Genomic DNA, 19923 nt, shown 5'->3' with positions numbered 1-19923 from the left:
GTTGTGGGTAGTAGCAGTGATCTGTGTTTTATAGCTTATTTATCATGTGGATTAGCGCATTTAATTTTCACAGTCTCATTTTCCTAGTTTGGGGAAATTTATACTGAAAAACTGCCTGGAGTCTTAGTGTGTGTCATTAGGGAAGCCAGTTTGACCTTGAGTCTGGCTGGAGAGCCCAGAGCACTATGATGTTTTGTTTTGGCCCTCTGGTTGGTGGGCTTACATAAGGGGGATAGGATACTGCCAGCTAACTAAGCAGTGCTCTGCAGCCACTTACTAGTCAGAAAGGGACCTGGAGGCTTAGCCAGCAGGTGGCAGGTATACAGAAATGCAAATGTGGGGGGGCAGTCAGGGGTGTGATTGCAGCCTGAGAAGTGGCAGAGGCCACCCTGCTAAGGCAGCTGGCACCCAGAGGGAAAGCCTGGGATCCTGTTCCCATGAATTGGCCTTGGCTGCTTGCTCCTCAGTGGGGCAGAGCGGCTTCTTTCTAAGCAGGAGTGCACCGAGCATGGCAGGGATTGGAAGATGAAACCAGTGGCACAGGCAGACGCAGTGTTTATGGGGGATGTGCTCCTTCCCCCAGGCCACATCTGATCTGTGCCTCCTGAAGGACAACCTGGGGGCACCTTTACATACTTGAAAGCTGTAGACTTGAAGGCAGAAGAGAAAGCATTGGTTTGAAGTTTTGAAGATGTAGGCTTTACCTGAATATAAAGACAGCTTTATTTCAAATAGTGTTTCTAAATGCATGGCGTTACACACTCATGAATTCCCTCACCCTGAATGGTGTTCAAACAGAGGTTTACAGGGATATGGTACAGGGGCCCCTGCACTAAATGGGGGTAGGTCTTGCAGCCCCATCCGGCTCTTGTCTTTGCTGTTCTTCCAGCCTATGGGCCTGTGAGTTCCCTGGAGACAGGTCTGCAGACACATATATACTCTAGTTCATGAGCAAACTCTGAATCTGGGAACTTTTGGACTGCCTCACGATGTCCTAGTATTTATGGGTGGTAATAGCATTTATCTCTGTATTAACTTTGCATACTTTGTACATCTCAAAGGACAGTAATCAGTCTCGTGTTGTCACTTTGTTCCACATGCAGATTTTAAGTCTTGTGTATTGCAGCTGGAACTAGTCTTCTCTTGTGGCTCTTTGCCTGTGTCTTTCTTGCTGGAGAGCATTTTCCAACTTGGAGCCTGGTGACTTTCTGTAAATAGCTTCACTTTTGTCTGGTCCATGATTGAATCGCTCATGCACAGGAGGACAGTAAATGTCTGGTTGGATTGATGAGTGGTTGTATCTGGGCCAATAGATTCTCTGGCCAGGGACTGTTTTACCCAGAGGTACTGGCCATCCATGCATCTCTGCAAAGTGGTATTATATCAGGAAGTGATTGTTCTTCATATTTTCTGAGCAGTTATTGTTCATTAAGCAAAGGGAAAGAAAATAGTGTTTTAACCCTGGCTGGGTGGCTCTGTTGATTGGAGCATCGTCCTATACACTAAAAGGTTGTGGGTTCGATTCCCAATTAGGGCACAGGTTGCGGGTTTGATCCACAGTCCGGGTGTGTACTGGAGGCAGTGGATCAATGTCTCTCAGGTCAATGTTTCTCTCTCTCTCTCCCTTCCTCTTTCTCTAAAAATCAATAAAAACAGCAACCATATCCTCGTGTGAGGATTAAAAAAGGAAAGAAAATAGTGTTTTATGACCCTTATATTTATGTCTGTGATAAATTATTTTTTTAAATATATTTTTATTGATTCCAGAGAGGGGAAGAGAGGGAGAGAGATACAGAAACATCAATGACGAGAGAGAATCATCGATTGACTGCCTCCTATACACCCCACACGAGGGATTGAGCTTGCAACCTGGGCATGTGCCCTGACTGGGAATTGAACTGTGATCTCCTGGTTCATAGGTTGACACTCAATCACTGAGCCACACAGGCCGGGCATGTGATAAGTTATTTTAAATTAGAGGCCCGATGCATGAAATTCGTGCAAGGGGCTCAGCCCCCGCAGCCCTCGCAGCCCAAGCTTTGTCCGGAAGGTCGTCCAGACGGTTGTTCTGCTGTTGGGTCTAATTAGCATATTAGCTCTTTATTATATAGGATGAACAAATTACTCAAAACTGGGAGACGTTTTCTTCACCTACGCTCTCATAGTATGGTTAATGTCTTTTCTCAGTTCTTAACTGAATGGGTATCAGCTGAGATTGATGCACTTGGGTGTTCCGTGGGTGTCAGCTGGCTAACATTATTTTTGTTTGACTTATAGCAATGTCTTTTCTGCTACTTGTTTTAGATCTCTTGTGTTTGTTTACTCTGTCCCACCAGCTAAAGCTTTCTGGATCAAGACCTTGTCTTATTACTTAACATTGTTTTTGCCTCACCTTCTACATAAGAGCTCACTTATAGGTTAAGTTGAATAGTGGGGCCAGTAAGAGTGTTCTTCAGGCTCTGATATAAAAGATGTGGGACTGTTCTAGCAATAGGAATTGAAGCTCAGATAACCACCAGCCTGAGAGGCCAAGGAGGGAAGCACAAAGATTGCTGTTTTATCATGGGGTTAGATATATACTTCTTGCTAAAAACGTTCATATTATATGTTCTGATGGGATATGTTTCTCTGAAGCTAATAGAGCTTCAGGTTCTAAAGTGTCTAATAATCTTGTAAACAGAGCTTCATATGTGAATAAGTAAGAACATGAATGCATGATCTCATGGTTAGAGAGGAACTTAGAATTTGAGTCTGGTTAAGGAGGTAGCACTGGAAAATCAGGGGATAAACAGATATCTGAAACATGTGTGAATGTTGTAATATGCTAGCCTCTTATTTATAAAAACTGGAATTCAGAAGCTTAAGAGAGACAGGCAAGGACCAAAATAGTAAACAGATCTTAACATAATCAGATTAGGAGGATATTGCCAGATTAACAATGAGTCATTTAGGCACAACCTGTTCTCAGATTAAATGTTTTCATAGCACAGAATTTTTTTATTTCATATTGACTTTGTTGTGGATAACTAAGATTAAAGGGCATATTACTCGGGAAAACTTTATTATCATTGACCTTTTAAAATGCTCTATCGAGTAAAAGAAGATATATCATGAGGTATATTCAGTCATTTCTCTCAACAGAGGACACAGGCATGTAAACAGAATATAAACTGAACTGCTTAGGAGGTGAATGGTCTGTAGTTCATTTGAAATTACCTGAACTCATCATAAAGCTCTCTAGTCCTCCCCTCCCTCCCTCCCTGAAGTAGACATATTTTTTTTTTTTGTGGGGGAAATTAACTTTTATTTATTTATTTTTTATTGCTTAAAGCATTACAAAGGGTATTACATATGTGTCCTTTTTTTTCCCCCCGCCCTTGACAATACCCCGGCTTCCCCTACCCCCCAGTGTCTTATGTCCATTGAAGTAGACATATTTTACTAGACAGTTATTTATCCTGGCTTGATTATTGTTGGTTTGTGATTATTCCTTAAGTTATAACTTGCCATGGTTTCCAGATAGAGTTTTTCTTTTCTTATATACTAACATGAGGAATTTTAATTTAGTAGTAATGTTTTAAGAATTAGAGTGAGATCTGGAGACAACATGAGTACATTTTGGTGCCACCGTATTGAAGACCTTATTTGAAACTTAAATGAGCAAGGATAGGTACCTGTATGATGGGATTTTAAAGGGAGGAGTCCTTAAAGATCAACCAGTTTGTTCCTTTCTTCATTACCTGTTCATTTTTTTCCCAACAAATATTTGAGTGTCTCTATGCTCTTCATCTTGGTATTCTATTCTCAGATATTGGTAATAACCCCTTCAACTCATTATCTCAAGCCTGACACCTTAAGAGCTGCACTGTCCAATACAATAGCTGCTAGCCACAGATTGCTATTTAAATTAACATTAATTAAAATGAAATAAAAAATTCAGTTCCTTAGTCACCCCAACCGCATTTCAAGTGCCCTGTGTGGCTGGAGGCTGTCATGTTGGACACTGTCCATCTGTAAAGGGGAGGTCAGCCAGACTGTGCTGCCTTAGTGTTCCTTAACTCCACCCTGACACATCTCAGCATCCCATCCACTACATCATCCAACAGATATGTCAAGTTCTTCCCTTTAAGAAATTATCCCGGCCGAAACCGGTTTGGCTCAGTGGATAGAGCGTCGGCCTGCGGACTGAAGGGTCCCGGGTTTGATTCCAGTCAAGGGCATGTGCCTGGGTTGCGGGCACATCCCCAGTGGGAGATGTGCAGGAGGCAGCTGATCGATGTTTCTCTCTCATCGATGTTTCTAACTCTCTCTCTCTCTCTCCCTTCCTCTCTGTAAAAAAATCAATAAAATATATATATAAAAAAGAAATTATCCCGTCTTATTATTTTTTAAAAATATATTTTTATTGATTTCAGAGAGGAAGGGAGAGGGAGAGAGAAATGGAAACATCAATGATGAGAATCATTGATTGGCTGCCTCCTGCACGCCCCCTACTGGGCATCGAGCCTGCAACCCTGGCATGTGCCCTTGACCGGAATCGAACCTGGGGCCCTTCAGTCTGCAGGCTGACGCTCTATCCACTGAACCAAACGGGCTAGGGCCTGTCTTATTTTAGGTCTTCATCTTCTGTCATCTGAATTAAGGCTCCAGTGTTACCAGGACTCCGAATCCTTCCTTGCCACACCTGTCTCCAGTGGCAGCTGCGCCTTCCTCTCGCTCTTGATACCATGTATATACCTTTACCACATTGAATACTAATCCCTTGTTTGTATGACTTTTCTTCTGGAGGACCAAGAGGTTCTTTGGGGTGCAGGACTGGACTTTGATTTTGCAGGGTAGGGCCACACACAATAATGCCTGACACATTTCCACAATAAAATAAGTGTTTGTCAAGCAGAGAGAGCAGTGAAAATGGGTGGACGAAGGAGGCTGAACTAGGTTGTATTCTGAAGTCAAGAGACAATTTGGATGTGTGGAAACTAGAATAAAAGAGGACATTCTTATGGGGGAGCATCATGGATGCAAGCCCATTGGTAGGAAATTACATGAGAACTCTGCTCCTAGACTATAGCCGCAGAGGAGCATTTTCAGCACCACTCAGAGCTTAACTATGGGGACATAAACAGAATTTGAATTCTGGCATTGCAAATAAATGTGTTCCCCTGTGCTTGCTACATGACACCTCTTTGCAGAGGTGCTGGGTTTCACACTTACTAAACTTAATCTGTAATTTCAGAGGAGCTAAAGGAAAGTTTGCCCCATAAAATTAGGCAACATACTCAGAAAATCTGGTTAATTCTTTTAAGACCTTTATGGTTATAGCTTATAACTATAAACTACATAAATATAGGCTTATGAATTATGTTAGACATGTTAGCAGTAGAGTAGGAAAGAAAAATTCATGTGTGCATGCCCAAAAGGAGCCCATCTAACACAGTAACTAAAATGAGTGACTGGCTACAGACCTGTCTTAAGCCAACCCCTTCCAAGCTGTGTGTTATCCTGGGTAAGTCACCTTCCGGTCTTCAATTTCCTTGCTTTTACATGGAGATATTACGTGCCCTATGAAGATTAAGTTAAATATAAAATATATGTCACATTGGCACTGTGCTTAGTCCTGAGTAAAGCATTCACCAAGTGATAATAACAAAATAATAGTTACATAGCCTTTTACAAAATTGGGAAACTCATAGTTGTGTTACCCAAAGGAAGAGTTAATACATGTTGCTTAACATAAATGGTTATCCAGAAAACACAGTCATCTAGATATAATCACCTCTAAAGTGAAGTGAATAGTGTTGGTTACTTTCATAATCATGCAAATAAGATGATCCAGGAGAAGTAAAATTTGGCCTGGATAATCTAAAATCCAGGGACAGTTCTCTGTATTTGGAAATAAAGTGATCACTTATGCAAATTACTTAGGAAAAACCCACTTTTTTTCTTCTACTTTGTATAATCAAGAGCGTGCCCTACAGCTGTTCCTAAGGAAAGGGAAGAAAATTAGGTACTGCTTTTAATTTTAAATAAACAAACTAGTAGGACGTGTATAAATTAGTGTCATTGAATGATCTTTCTATTTTTTCCATAGTTTCAAAAAGATGTTGACAGTCTTGACTGTGTAGGTTCTCATTATGTAAAGGCCTACATACAATTCATGCATGTCCAGATAGTTCTCTTTAGTAGACTGAAAGCTGCTTTTCTTTCCTGTGGAAATTGCACACCTTTCCCTTCCTCTGCTGGGGCTGGAGGGAAGCCAGCCCAGTCCCTGGTGCCTTCGGTTGGCCCGAGGGAACCCAGCCCGGGTCCTGGGTGCCTGCTGGCTGGCAGCTGGAGGAGGGAAGCAGCCAGGGTCCTGGGTGCCTGCCGGCGGGCGGAGGAGAGAAGCCCGGGTCCTGGTGCCGGCTGGAAGCCGGTGCCAGCAGCCGGGGGAAGGAAGGCCTACTCTTGCACGAATTTTCGTGCATCGGGCCTCTAGTTATATTATAATTAGTTACATTCATGATACTGAGTTGTTTCATGAACATGCATTTCCTTATTTGTTTTTTTGTTTGCAGTGTTTAAAGGGGAGCTGACTTACACAAGGTGCTTGGTAAAGTTTTGCTGAATGAATAAATGCTTAGTCATTAAATTTTTCTTGTATGTACTCTTTTAACCATAGCTCTCCTTAGGGAAGAAATCATATTGTATTTTTTTGGTACCTCACAGCCCCAGCACATGGTAAACAATATCAGATTGCTCTATAAGTTCCCTGTTAATGTCAGTTATCCTGGAAACACTTTATAGGGTCAATTCAGCAGGTATTCAATCTTTGTTACTATTTTATCTCCATATTATATACTATTAAAATATGTATATAGTGATTGTCAAGATTTTTATTGAATTTAAATTTTTTGTGTGTGAAATTAATGCAAATGTTCATATCTGATAGAATTCTTGTGTGAAGGATCAGTATTATATTCTTTTTGAGCAATAACAAAACCTAAAATATATGGGTTGTTGTTGGGTAAGTGAAATGAGCATGTCAGTTGAATAAACTGACAATATGCTTGGCTTTTTATTTTTCTGCCCTTTGGCTATTATTTACTCTAATTCTTTGAAGTTAATTTTAGGGCTTACTCTAGGGCAGGGAGTTGGAATTATACAGGAATTCACATACCTTATTAGCTGCTTGTTTTAATTTAAAAACTACTTCCGGGATTAGAGCTCCCTTGATGAAATTGTTGAAATGTGAAATTTGAATTTAAGACTTTTTTGAAGATTTTGCTTGCCAGTATTTAATTTTGTTTTCTTTTTAGTTTTAATTTTGATTGCTGTTACTACTGAAACCTGGGCCAAAGTGGTGATGCTGCCTGAGGAAAATTTCTGCAACCCCTAAGTCAACACTTACACGGTAAGAGTGTATGACTTTTACCCTTAAAAGCCATTTAATTTATGTAATGTTATAGTTTAGAATTTTAATTTGAAACAAAACAGGATAAATATTTTAATACATCAAAATACTGATATTAATGTATTTTAATATATAAATTTTAAGAATAATAGATCTTTATATCCTAATCAACAGTAAGAATTTGAAAGAAAATCCTATATAATAGAGGTAATATGCAAATTAACCCTCACATCCTCACAAGATGGCTGCCTACGACCAGGCTGGCAGGGGGTTAGTGAGGGACAACCAAACGACTGAATAAGCAGGCTGCGTGGGGCGACCAGGCCAGCAGGGGTGTTAGTGAGGGACGACCAAATGACTGAACAGCAGGCTGTGTGGAGTGACCAGGCTGGTGGGGGGGCCGTGAGGGGCGACCAGGCTGGCAGAGGGGGGCAGTTGGGGTGACCAGGCTGGTAGGGGGAGCAGTAATGGGTGACCAGGCCAGCAAGAGGTGCAGTTAGGAGCCATCAGGCAGGCAAGGAGGGGGCAGTTGGGGCCAACCTGGCCAGCAGCAGGGCACGGTTAGGGGTGACCAGGCCAGCAGGAGGGGCAGTTAGGGGAGATCAGGCCGGCATGCAGAGGCAGTGAGGGGCGATCAGGCTGGCGGGGGTGGGGGGGTGGCAGTTAGGGGCGACCAGGCAGGCAGGCAGGTGAGCGACTAGGAATCAGCGGTCCAAGATTGTGAGAGGGATGTCCGACTGGCAGTTTAGGCCGGATCCCCGGGATCGGGCCTAAACCGGCAGTCGGACATCTCCTAAGGGGTCCTGGATTGGAGAGGGTGCAGGCTGGGCTGAGGGGACCCTCCCCCCTCGTGCATGAATTTCATGCACTGGGCCTCTAGTTTTATATAGTCATCATATTAATTTTTATGTGAACAACAAATATGGCTATATATTTTGCCTGTTTACTTTTTATGTCCTGAGGTTTAACCAGTTCTTTATTATCTGAACTTTGTTAATAATGAATGGGTATGAGAAGTCAAGATGATAAAACTTAAGCCTAGTCAGTTTTTTCTGTCGCTTACTCTGAACTAAAATGATGGTGATTCCAACAGTGGATAATAAGGTTTTGAATTTACTTAAAGATTTAAATGGTCTATATTGCTCTATCTTTGAAGGGTAATTTAAGAGTAATGAGACATAGCAGACAAATAAAACAAGTTCTTTCTCTGAGGTCCACTTTCCTCATGTATAAAATGCCATTATTTGTCTTGCATGTTTTATAGAGTTGTAAAAACCAAATGAGATGATGTATGTGGAATTGTTCTTTTTCCCCTTTATTTTAAAGGGTAGAAGGAGAATAACAAAAAGGTTTTTTTGGTTTTGAGATGAGTATTGAGAGAGAACATTTTTTTTTTTATCCAGTCTGCCAATGTATCCTTTAGAGGAAAGGATGCTGGAACACTTGATCTCTAATCCTATCTCACCTTAGCCTTGGGAATATCATTACATTAATTTACTGTTGGAAAAGTGAATTTAATTCCCATAATTTTACTTTGCAGATAATTTTTTTAGGAATATGTCTGTATTTTTTAACTACAATGGAATTAAATAAGAAATCAGTATTAGATAACTGGGAAATCTCCAGATATTTTGAAATTAAATATAACATTCTGAAAACCCATGGGTCAAAGCGGAAGTCTCAAGGGAAATTAGAAAATATTTTGAATTGAATGAAAATGAAAAACAACATACCAAAATTCATGGGATATACCTAAAACAGTACTTCAAGGGGGAAATTTACAGTGTTAAAGGCTTATATTAGAAACTAAGTTTTTAAAAAAAATATATTTTTATTGATTTCAGAGAGGAAGGGACAGGAAGAGAAAGATGGAAACATCAATGATGAGAGAGAATCATTGATTGGCTGCCTCCTGGGAAGCCCCACACTGGGATCGAGCCTGCAACCCAGGCCTGACTGGGAATCCAACCATGACCTCCTGGTTCATAGGTCAGCACTCAACCACTGAGCCATGCCAGCTGGGCAGAAACAGTTTTAAAAGAATAATCTAAACTTTCACCTGAAGAAAGTAGAAGACACTAAGCAAAATAAGCCTGTCAGAGAAAGACAAGTATCACATGATCGCACTCATATGTGGAATCTAATGAACAAAATAAACTAATGAACAAAATAGATCCAGAGACACAGAAGCATGGAACAGAATGATGACTCTCAGAGGGAAAGCAGGAGTGGGTGGGAGTGGGGGTGGGGATGGGGGCTGGAGAGGTGGGGTGTGGTGAGATTAACCAAATAATTTATGTGCATATATGCATAACCCATGGACACAGACAATAGGTTGGTGAAGGCCTGGGGGTAGGATAGGAAGGGGGGTTGGAGGGGGTTAATGGGGAAAAAAGGGAACTTCTGTAATACTCTCAACAATAAAGATAAATTAAAAAAAAAAAGAAAGTAGAAGACAGCCCTGGCCCATGTGGCTCAGTTGGTAAAGCATCATTCCATGTCCATGCACTGAGAGGTTGCCAGTTTGATTCCAAGTCAGGACACATGCCTGTGTTTTGGGTTTGACCCCGAGTAGGGGGCATGTGGGAGGCAGCTAACCGATGTTTCTCACGTTGATGTTTCTCTCTCTCCCTTCCTCTCTTTCTAAAAATCAGTAACATATTTTAAAAAAAGAAATTGGAAGGCATTCAAACAGACAAAGGGATACTCAACAGACAAAGGATATTATATTTTTAATATAAAGAAAAAGACTATCTGAAACAACATCAAGATATCCTCTTAATCCTAGGAGGGCAAACAAAATTATTTGTTAAATTCATTTGTTAAAATAGTTATAACTATTATTTGGCTTTGGATGAGTTTAGATTGTTTTGTTTCCTTGCTGCCTGTATCTTAGAATGCATTGGCATGTTTTATCTATAATAATAAAAGTGTAATATGCTACTTAGACGAGGAGGCCGAGGGAGAGGTGGCAGAGGCCCTGGCCCCTGCAGTGGCGGGGGCCCAGGCAGCTGCTGTGGCAGCAGGGACCAAGCCCCTTGCCTGAATTTCTTGCATCGGGCCTCTAGTATAATAATACTAGAGTCCTGGTGCACAGATTCATGCACTATGAAAGGCAATTAATTAGAAGAAATATTTTAGAGGCTGGGGAGGGACCGCTGGAGGGCTTAAGGGTGTGTCCAGCCCGTCTTGCCCAGTCCGAATTGGGGCCGTCTCGCCCAGCACCCATCAGAGCCAATTGGGGCTGGCTGGCTGGAGAGGGACCACTGGAGTGCTCCAGAGCATGTCTGGCCGGTCTCGCCCAATCGGCCAGACCCCAGCAGCAACCTAACCTAACAATTGGGTGGTCAGTACATGTCATAGTGACTGGTCGAGAGGTCAACCGAACAGTTGACTGATCGGTCGGACAATTGGCATATTAGGCTTTTATATAATAACTAGAGGCCTGATGCATGATATTTGTGCAAGGGGCTTGGCCCCCGCTGCCGCGACAGCTGCCTTTGCCCCCACTGCCGCAGTGGCCACCTCTGCCTTGGCCCCTGCGGCTTTGTCTGGAAGGTCATCCAGAAGGATGTCTGGTCTAATTAGCATATTATACTTTTATTATTATAGATACTAGAAGCCCAGTGTACAAAATTCATGCATGGGTAGGTCCCTAGGGCTGGCTGGCGATCAGGACTGATCAGGGCCTTCCTTTGTTCCGCGCTGCCCCCTGGTGGTCAGCACATGTCATAGCAAGCGATCGAACTCCCGGTCTCTTGGTCGAATTGCCATGGGGACACTTTGCATATTAGCCTTTTTTATATATATATATAGATAGATAGATAGATAGATAGATAGATAGATAAGTCATATATTATGCTTATTGGTTTCTGCTAAATAATTTTCAAATACTTTCTTATTTTTATGATGGTTAGCAGTGTAGAATTGAGGAAATCTCAAGTACTGGTTCCAATTGCCTGGGATAGTTATTTGACAAGACAGTGTCTCTAGATGGTTTTACTAGAATAATTTCTAGGTCTCTTGACGTAGAACAGTTTTTCAACAGTTTTTTTGTAAGTAGAATGCTTAAAAATTTATACAAATATATAATTTAATACTTGTGTGCATTCCTACTTTAATTACATATTAGTGGTTTTATCAACTAGTGCTGTATGTTTGGTAGGGCAGAGTAGCATAGTAGAGGAAATGTAAGTTTAGCCATTAATAGAAAATTTTATGTTCAAATACTAAAAAATATAGTCTTAAGTTTTTGAGCAAAACCCACTTAAATCCTTGCTTCTCATCCCATCATTTGTAAAAGGATAATAATCTTTTTTTAAAAAAAATATATTTTATTGATTCCCCACAGAGAGGAAGGGAGAGGGATAGAGAGTTAGAAACATCGATTAGAGAGAAACATCAACCAGCTGCCTCCTGCACACTCCCCACCGGGGACGTGCCCACAACCAAGGCACATGCCCCTGACCGGAATCGAACCTGGGACCCTTGAGTCCGCAGGCCGACGCTCTATCCACTGAGCCAAACCAGTTAGGGCGGATAATAATCTTTATTTACAGTTTCATTGAGAAATAATTGATATACATCACTATATAAGTTTAAGGTGTACAGCATGATGGTGTAATGTACATATATTGTGAAATGATTATCATAATAGATTCAGTTAGTATTGATCTTCTCATATAGATATAATAAAAATAAAAAGAAAAGAAAAAAGGAAAAAAAATTCCTCCTTGTGATGTGAACTCATAGGATTTACTCTCTTAAAATTTTCCTACATATCATACAGCAGTGTTAGCTATAGTCATGTTGTACATTACATCCCATACTTACTTATTTTATAAATGGAAGTTTGTACCTTTTGGAGGATAAAATCTTGATGAACTGCTGAAGATTTTAAAAAGTAATATTCAGAGTATCAAACAGACAAAGGATACTCAAATGATGCTGCTGATACAGGATCTTCATTGGAGAAACATTAAAAGACTGGCATCTGCTCTGGCCGGGTTGCTCTGTTAGTTGGAACATTGTCCCATACACCAAAAGGTTGCAGGTTCAATTCCCAGTCAGGGCACATACCTAGGTTGGGACATGTATCGGAGGTAACCAATCGATGTTCTCTCTCTCTCTCTCTCTCTCTTTCCCTCTCTCCCTCTCTCTCCTCTTTCCCTTTCTCTCTCTTCCCCCCTTCCTCTCTTTAAAACCAATAAGTATATCCTCAGGTGAGGATTAAAAAGGAAAAAAAAAAGGAAAAAGGAAAAAAAAAAGGCATCTGAGCCCTAGCTGGTTTGGCTCAGTGGATAGAGCATCAGCCTGAGGACTGAAGAGTCCCAGGTTCCATTCCGGTCAAGGGCATATGCCTGGGTTTCGGGCTCGATCCCCAGTAGGGGGTGTGCAGGAGGCAGCCACTCAATGATTATCTCTCATCATTGATGTTTCTGTCTCTCTCTCCTTTAAAAAATAATAATAAAAAATGGCATTTGAGAAAACTGGTTTTGAATTGGATGGGAAGAATGATTCCAAATGCATTTTAAACAGAAATAACACAAAAAGTCCTAAAATTTGTAGGGAACCACAGAAGTCTCCAAATAGCCAAAGCACTCTTGAAAAAACACATACAAAAGAACTATATTACAAAACTATAGTAATCAAAACAGTATGGCATTGGCATAAAAATAGACACAGATCAATGGAACAGAATAGAGAGCCGAGAAATAAACCCATACTTTACGGTCAATTAATTTACAACAAAAGAGCCAAGAACACACAGTGGGGAAAAGGATAGTATCTGCAATAAATGGTGTTGGGAAAACTGGACAGCCTCATGCAAAACAGTGAAACTAGACTACTGTCTTACACCATACACAAAAATTAATACAAAAGGATTACAGACCTGAATCATAAAACTCCTAGAAGGAAACATAGGTGGTAAGCTTCTTGACATCAGTCTTGGAGATAAAATTTTGGGTCTGACTCCAAAGCAAAGGCAATAAAAGCAAAAATAAACAAGTGAGACTACATCAGATTGAAAGTTTTTGCACAGCAAAGGAAACCATCAAACAAATGAAAAGGCTACCTACTCAATGGGAGAAAATATTTTCAAATCATATATCTGATAAGGGGTTAATGTAAAAAAATATAAAGAACTCATACAAATCAATAGCAAAAAAACTCAAACAGTCTTTCTGAAAAATGGGTAGAGGATCTGAGTAGACATTGTTTCCAAAGAAGACATACAGACAGATGGTCAACAGGTACATGAGGATGCTCAATATCACTAATCATCAGGGCAATGCACATCAAAACCATAATGAGGTATCAGCTCATACCTATTTAAATGGCTGCTGTCAAAAAGATATAAATTAACAAGTGTTGGTGAGGATGTGGAGAAAAGGGAACCTTGTGCACTCTTGGTGGGAGTGTAAAACAATGCAGCCACTATGGCAAACAATATGGAGGTTCCTCAAAAAATTAAAAATAGCACTACTGTATGATCCAGTAATTCCACTTCTGGATCTTTTTCTGAAGAAAATGAAAACACAAATTTGAAAAGATATTTGCACTCTCATGTTCATTGCAACGTTATTTTCAATACCCAAGATATGAAAACAACCTAACTGCTCATCATCGATGGAGGAGTGAATAAAGAAGATGTGGTATATATACAATGGAATATTATTTAGCCATAAAAAAGAAGGAAATCTTGCCCTTTGGGGCAACATGGATGGACTTGAGGGCATTATGCTAAGTGATAATGTAAGTAAGTCAGAAAAAGACAAATAAGGATTTTATTTAAAAGTGCAATTTAAAAACAATAATAGCAACAATGACAAAAACCAAGTTCATAGATACAAAGAATAGATTAGTGGTTGCCAGAGGTGGGAGAAATAGGTGAAGGCAGTCAGAATGTACAAATTTCAGTTATAACATAATTAAGTCCTGGGGATGTAATTTACAGCATGGTGACTATAGTTACTAATACTGTATTGCGTTTTTGAAAGTTGTTAAGAGAGTCGATCTTAAAATCCTCATCACAAGAAAAAAATTTTTTATAACCATATATGGTGATGGATGTTGTCTAGACTTATTGTGATTATCATTTTACAATACAGTTAACCCTTAACAATATGGGTTTGAACTGTGCAGGTCCACTTACTTACATGTAGAAACACACACACGTTCAAGGGGCAAATGTATTTTCCATCCACAGTTGGGAATCTGGGTATGCAGAGGGCCAACTTAAGTTAACTGGATTTTTGACTACGGGGTGTGTAGTTGGTGCCCCTACTCCTCTATTGTTCAAGGATCAACTGTATATACCGATATTGAATTATGTTGTATACCTGAGACTAATATGTCAGTTATACCTAAAAAAAACAAACAAACCCCAAAGACTTTGACATCTGAATGAACTGGTTTTGAATTTAAGTGTTTACACTTACTAATCAGTTCATTTTAGATGAGTTACTTTTTGAGCCCTAATTTCTTTATCTGTTAAGTGGTGGCAATGCCAACATGTAAAGTGGTAGGTGGATGTAAATGACATAATATATAGAAAATGCTTATGTGTATAAAATGATCTCATTTGTCATCTTTAACTGGTATACCAATATTAGCTTTATGATTTTGTTTCTTTGGTAATTTTCTATGAAGTTACCTAGTAACCCTGACTGATCCTCTTTGATGGTGATCATGTTTTATTGTGGGAGTATGTTCAGAAGAATGGAACTCATAGGAAGCCAGACTTGATTCGAGGTCAGGTACATAAGTTACAAATTTGAGATATTTCACTATCTGGTATTACTCTTCCTGCTTTCATGGCTCAAACAATTGGGAATTGTTAACTAAAATAGCCATTTAATTTATCTTAACTTCCAGGAACACATTTTCTAGTTGTCAGAAGTATTGCCATCAGGATGCTTTTTTGTTTATAAAAACACAGAAACTCAAGTTTAGTAGCGTGTATGTTAGAGAACAGTTGGCAGATCCCACAGCTTTACTGCTGTTTTGACTTGATCTTATTTTGTTTTGTTCATTCATATGAAATTGACAAAATTTGCCTATTTTTGACCAATAAAAGTGGTAATTTCACGTGGTTTGACTTGCTATTTCAGGATATGGTAACGGTGGTTTCTTTACACACTGAACCAATCATTTAATTTTGTATCTTATACTTTGTTTAATTTAGGAACACATTTATTTTTTATGCATTTTGGATTTTCCTTGTTAATTTGTTTGGTGAATGCCATTCTCAAATAATTGATACAGTCTTGCAGGGTGTGGCTCAGTGGTTGAGCATCGACCTGTGAACCAGAAGTTGTGGTTGATTTCTGGTCAGGGCACATGCCCAGGTTGTGGGCTTGCTTGATCCCTGGTGGGAGGTGTACAGGAGATGGCTGATCAGTGATTCTCTCTCATCATTGATGTTTCTGTCTCTCTCTCACTTTCCCTTCCTTTCTGAAATCAATAAAAATATGTTTAAAAAAGTAAAATAAAAAAATAATTGATGCAAAAGAATAAGATAGAAAAAATATGTCCTATATCTTTCTTAACAAAAAGAAAAGATGCTAGCTAGTTTTTTTTAAAGATTATAATTTATGGATAACTAGGTAATTAGAAACAAAAACTGGAGCTTTTTTAGAATGAAACCTTGATATCATAGGTCATAACAGGTACCCTAAAAATTCTTTTTGAATTTCTAAAATTCTTTGAGATCAGTGTTGTTTAGAAAGTCATAGCTCCTTAGTAAGTGTTAAAATACTATTGAGGTTTTAGCTTCTGAGTGTTTATTGATGTATTTTATATTAAAAAATATGCAGTTGGCTTAATTTTAAGATTGTGTTTGTAAAATGTAAGTCATGTTTATTGTACTGTGAATAAGGAGGTAACCTTTTTTGTTTTATTTAAAAGGGCAAAGATTTAATAAATTTTTAGTGTAAATTATAAATTATAAGTAATAATATAGTAAACAGCTTATGAGCTTTTCATATTGATCACAGTGTGATTACTGGCTGACTGTAGTTTTGATAACTGGCTTCTTGATCTTATCTAATTAAAGTGAAAAGGGAGGTAGTGAAATTTTTTTATCAAGTAAATATTTATTTTTTCATAGGAATGGTGTCTAGTGTTTTGTGTTCCACTTTATGGCTTTCAAGTGTATCATCACAGTATATCTGTAAGCAGACAGATATTATTGTCTACGTATTTTAAATAAGGTCTTGGGTTTAGTGGGATTAAATGACCTCCCCAGGGCCAGCTCTTGAAGAACTTGGGGCTTCTGCTTGTTGCTCCATCCACTTCCCTGGGGGCTTGTTTGGCTGCTGTGCCAGAGTGCCAGGCCCCTTGAAGAAGAGCTGTCTGTGTTCAGACTGTTTGAAGTGGTACCTTCCCTGATAGGTTGGTAGGGACAAATTCCCTTCAGATAAGGGAATTCTGTAGGAGGAAAACCTTTTTAAGGAATTGAGTTAGCATTTCTTCTTGCTGTTTTTATAGTGCCATTAACTGTGCCTTCTGTAAATATTCTTTTGGAGCTGTGCCTGTGTAGTTCCTAAGTTTATTTTTTATATCTATTTCTTCTGTTGTGATATTTAGTGGTTAACAATTATTTCTTACTTGACCATCATGTTAGAATCTAAACATTAAAATGAATGTTCACTGATCTCCTGATTTATCTTTTGCTTTTACCCACCTCCATTGATCTACTTTTAGACAGCATTACTGAGGCATAATTGATATACAATGAATTCTCACTATTTAAAAATATACAGTGTAAGTTCTGACATACGCATATACCCATGAGACCATGGCCACAAAGAAAATAGTGACATACCATTACCCACAAGTTTCCTCATGGCCCTTTGTCATTCCCCTCCTCCCCACCCCCTTGTCTCTCCCCCACCTGCAGACAGCCATTGATCTCCTTCTGTCACTGCGGATTACTTTGCATCTCCCAGAATGTTGCTGTGAAAGAGAAACACTCCTTTGTGTGTCTCCTGTACTCTCAATACTTCAATACTGCCTCACTCCTGGGTGGGATTTCTATACATCAAGCAATTTGGCAACACCAGCTGGGTATCCTGCAGTTGCACTTAGTTCTGATATCTTTCTACCTGGAGATAGCATCAGATTCCACAGGTGGGGTTCTGTCCCACAAGACTGCCCTCTGCGCCACTCAACTTTAATTGAGAGGTGCCCATGACACCCTACAATGAATGGTTTGGTTGATTAGCTTGTATGGCTCACAGAACCCAGGAAACCAATTTACTTACTAGATTACTGCTTTATTACAAAGGATGTTAAAGGATACAAATGAACAGCCAGATGAAGAGTACATAGGAGGAAGGATGGCAGGGTCTCTAACACGGAGCTGCTGGCCTCGTGGATTTTCTGGTGCATCACTTCTGGTACAAGGATGTGTTCTGGTTCACCCACCTGGAAGCTCTCAGAATCAATCCTTTTTGGTTTTTATTGAGGCTTGATTACATAGGCATGATTGAGTAAATCATTGACCATTGCTCCAGTGCTTCTCCCCGCCCCTCAGTTGGGGGTGGGTGGGACTGAATGGCCCAACCCTCTAATCAAATGGCTGGTTCCCCTGGCACAGCCCCCATACTTAGGGTCCTTCCAAAAGTCACCTCATTAATATACTTAGGTGAGGTAGAAAGGGGATTGTTACAAATATAAAAATTATGACTCTTTTTTTTCCTTCTTTTTTTTTCGGAGCCCCGCGATGAGCTGGCTGCCCGCCTCCCCCGCGCGCACCGGTTGGGCCCACCCTGGGTGAAGTGCACGCGGGTGCGCTGGGCTCCTAAAAATTATGACTCTTAATCACAATTCCGGGTTTAGAATAAGAAATTCCAAGGGTTTTAGGAGCTCTTTGTCAAAAACGGGGATGAAGCCCAAGTATATATTTCTTATTATAAATTACAATATTGTAGTAATATAAATGGAATCATACAGCTTATACATTTTTTTTAATCTGGCTTTCATTCAGCATAATTAATCTTGAAATTCATCCATGTTGTTGCAGGTATAAATCATTCCATGAATATACAGTTGATTTATCCATTCACCTGTTGATGGATTTTGGTGTTATTTTGGCTTTTACAAATAAAGCTGTGTGAACATTCATGTACAAATGCTTTTATTTGGGCAAATGCTTTTAGTTATTTTGCATAAATACCTAGGAGTAGAATGGCTGGATCGACTGGGTAAGTGTATGTTTAATTTTTTAAGAAACTGCCAAATTGTTTTCCAAAGTGATTGGGATAGTTTACCATATATTCTCTTCAGCAGGGTATGGGAGTTCTGGGTTCTCCAGATACTTAACTAACACTTGGTGTGGTCAGTCTTTTCAAGCTTAGCTGTTCTTTTAGGTGTGTAGTGGTATCTCATGGTTTTGGTTTGCATCTCCTTAATGACTAATCGTGTTGAACATCTATGAGGTGCTTATTTGCCATCTGTATTCTTTCTTGAAGTATCTAGTCAAGTCTTTTGTTCCTATTTTTAATTGGATGGTTTGTTTTTGTATTGAGTTTTATTTATTTTTAAAATTTCAGTTATGTTGACATTCAATATGATATTTCAGGTGTTCAGCATAGTGGTTAGATATTTATATAACTCACGAAGTGTTCCCCCAATAGGTCTAGTAACCACCTGACAGCTTACAATATTATGGACTACACTCCTTATGCTGTACTTTATATCCATGTGACTATTTTGTAACTGCAAAATTGTACTTCTTAATACCTGCACCCTTTTTTTAATCCCCACCCCAGGATATGTTTTATTGATGTGAGAGAGAGAGACAGACAGAGAGAGAGACAGACAGACAGACATTGATCCGTTGCCTCCTGTATGCACCCTGACTGGGAATTGAACCCAAAACCTTTTTGGTGTACAGGATGATGTTGCAACCAACTGAGCCACCTGGCCAGGGTTCCTTTCACTCAGCTCCCAAACCCACTCCCATCTGGCAACCACCAGTTTGTTCTCTGAATCTATGAGTTTGCTTCTGTTTTGTGTTGTTATTTTTTTAGATTCCATGTATAAGTGAAATCATATGGTATTAGTCTTTGTCTGTCTGATGTATTTCACTTAGCATAATACCCTCTAGGTCCATCCATGTTGTTGCAAATCCTAAGATTTAATTCTTTTTTATGGCCAAGTAATATTCCATTGTATATATGTACCACAATTTCTTTATATATTTGTCAATCGATGGACACCTAGGTTGCTTCCATATCTTGGTTATCCTATATAATAAAAGCCTAATATGCAAATTGTTCGACTGGAAGTTTGACCAGGAGTTCGACCGCTCACTATGACGTGCACTGACCACCAGGGGGTGGCACAGACCATGGTGGGCGTTGGCAACACAGGGCTGGCAGCAGGCCGCAGTGGAGGCACTGCCAGCCCCGATGGGCCCCAATGAGAGCGGGACTGTGGCGGGATGGTGGAGCAGAATGAATGGGTGGTGCCAGGCCAAGGCGGGTGTGAATGGGGGCCTGATCGCCCTGCCGATCGCCCTG

General features: G+C 39.9%; 1 protein-coding gene across 1 annotated transcript in view; it reads left to right on the top strand.

Moving 5' to 3' along the window:
- Positions 1 to 7297: 7297 nt before the first annotated feature.
- Positions 7298 to 19923, top strand: part of WASF3 (WAS protein family member 3) — a 91876-nt gene continuing 79250 nt past the window's right edge. The window contains exon 1 of the mRNA XM_023756687.1: positions 7298 to 7393. The gene's annotated coding sequence lies outside the window, so the exon portion shown is untranslated. The remainder of the gene's footprint in view (positions 7394 to 19923) is intronic.

The sequence above is a fragment of the Myotis lucifugus genome, unplaced genomic scaffold (assembly GCF_000147115.1).
Source record: "Myotis lucifugus unplaced genomic scaffold, Myoluc2.0 scaffold_98, whole genome shotgun sequence".
NCBI lineage: Eukaryota > Metazoa > Chordata > Mammalia > Chiroptera > Vespertilionidae > Myotis > Myotis lucifugus.
The sequence above is the reverse complement of the archived record's forward strand: the minus strand, read 5'-3'. Positions and strand labels throughout refer to the sequence as shown.